We start from the raw sequence: 2,541 nt of genomic DNA, 5'->3' as shown, positions 1-2,541 counted from the left end.
ATTCTCTCCTCCAAACATCATTACCGGTAATAGTCAAAACTTACATTCAAACCCTCACTATTTACAGAAATGGCTCGCGTGTCCCCGCCCGGGTTGGTCTCGGTCCAAATGACGAAAATAACCTTGGGTGGTCATTGACTCATTGTGGTAAAGTTATTGAAGTTTGAATTAAATTTGAAACAATAGAATAAAATAAAACCAGAAAGACCGTAAGACCGAGACGACGTGGGTGACGCTGGTCACATGACGTTTGGAGAGAATATTTAAAACTTTCCTAACACGGTTCCAACATAATCTGTATCCATGCATCTTGCATGGAAGTAGGACCCACTATGTGATGTGTGGATACAGATTATGTTGGGATGTGTTGGTACAGTATATTTGTTGTGACTTGTGAGCGGATCCGGTACATCGGATCTGGCTGGCGCATTTACCAAACTTCTTTATTCCTTCATAAATTTTTGTTTCCGGGTGTTGTCGCGTTTGTGGGAAATAGAAATGAGGTCAGTGTCCACTGCATTATAACAGAGTTGACTAATTAAAGCTTTGTTTCCCAGTCTTCAGACTCGGGAATCTTCACTGAATTCATCGTCGAGATTTGCCACGTCAACAAGCTTTAGAACCGAAAGGATTTGCCACGTCAGCAAGTTTTGGAACGAGATTCGGTATGATGAGCTGATGACTGACTGGTGGAAACGCGCCTTTGCATGTTGAGAAATCCATCCATCTCGTTACCGAGACGGAGAGAATACGCGTCCATTTGCAGCGTTGAATGTATGACGCATGATCCTGGGCATCACTCCACGTGGCCGATGGGGGCCCAGTAAAGGGAAACAGGAAAAAGAGAAAAAAAAAAAGCCCACTAAAAATCAAAAGCGGTACATAAATCTGAGTTGGACATGTTGCAGTGTTTCAGCAGGGAGGGTGGCCATCCCAAAAAAGAGAAAGGTAGCCCAATTATCTCTCCAATGGATATCCTACATTTGCTCAGCGGCTCAGCCATGTGGTAGGATGAGGTGGACAATTGGGATGGTCCATTTGGATAGGAGAACCTTCTGCCTTGGCCAAGTGTTCAGTGCCCCAACCCAACCCATATTCCCTTTCTGGGCCTCCCAAGCCTCAACCCCACCAGCCCACCTGACCACCTCTATGGCTCTATTCTCAGTGTCACACATTTGGCTGATGATGATGGCTCTGGGCCTCTGGCTCTGTGATCAGTCAATTTATTCCTCTTTCTTTGGCTGAAGCTTGCCACATGAGAAGGTAGTGATGTCATCTGATGCACACTAGTAGGCCACCACCACCTAAGCTGTGGGCCTGGGCCAATTGATTGAAAATCTAAAATATGAAAGCATCCATACCCAATAACAGGCCAATAAGTTCATGTTCTTGAGCTTTATTAATACGTGGGAGGTGGGACCCGATTACTAATCTGATACAGAACATTAGACCAAGATCTAGAGCTAGACCTTACCAATGAGCTATTGAGCTTCCACTCTGTAACAAGGTAATGGGTAATAGCCCTTTGTCTAAGGGTTCATGATTCAATGTGGAGCCCTCGGGTTGTGGTGGAGGTGGGGGGTACGGTTTTAAGTTTTAACCAGTGGATTGGTGTCAGAAGAGACCTCAACCGTACAAGGTGGGGGCATGTATGCTAGATAGATTCCAATTTAACGACATAAAGTGGCCCACCCACCCACATATGTGAATGTCATGTTTCTCTCACCTCTAAATTTTACCTAGGCATGTCTAGGTTCATGTAAACCCTGACACAGATCCAATTATATGCATCAATTCCGGGTCTTATCAGATTTGGGCCGATTTTAGTATACGTGGAAAGACCTGGCAATTGGGTTGGGTGGATATGGTTCGCTTCCGTTGCGTCATGTTACTTTCTGGTTAGAATTCAGGTTGAATCAGCAAATATTAGACCCTAATCCTAAATGTTCAGGCTAGGGTTGACTTGTGGGCCGATCCTAAAAGTAATTAAAATTAAAAAATATTAAAATAATAAAATTAAAAAAAACTTAAGTAATTCTAACTGTTCAGGCTAGGGTTGACTTATGGATTGATTCTAAAATAATTGAAATTAAAAAAAATATAAAAAATAATAAAATTAAAGAAATTAATCTTAAAATTCTAACTAGACCTAACAATCGGGTCAACAACTTAACCCATGACCCAAACCGACCCAATCCCTTCTACAGGTTGGGTCATTCTCAAATTCGGGTAACTAGATATGAGAACCTAACTCTTTTCAGTTCAAATCAGGTTAATGGGTTAGATCAACTTTTTACCAAGGACGTATAGACAGTAGACCTAGTCTGGATCCACTAACTAATGGACTGTTTGGAGTCAAGAGTGCCAACTGCCACAGTATTTGCAGTTTAGTCCGCTGTAGCCTGTATGGGCTGTAGGCCCCACGACAAGCAAACAATAAATAAATCCATTTTTTTAATGGGCCGAAGTCCATGCTACTGATCAACGGACTGAGAGTGATTAAGGAAAGGGAATCAATTGTGAGGTTATATGGTTTGAGAA

The sequence above is a fragment of the Nelumbo nucifera genome, chromosome 1 (assembly GCF_055504915.1).
Source record: "Nelumbo nucifera cultivar China Antique chromosome 1, China Antique-T2T, whole genome shotgun sequence".
Taxonomy (NCBI): domain Eukaryota; kingdom Viridiplantae; phylum Streptophyta; class Magnoliopsida; order Proteales; family Nelumbonaceae; genus Nelumbo; species Nelumbo nucifera.
This window is presented reverse-complemented; position numbering follows the sequence as displayed.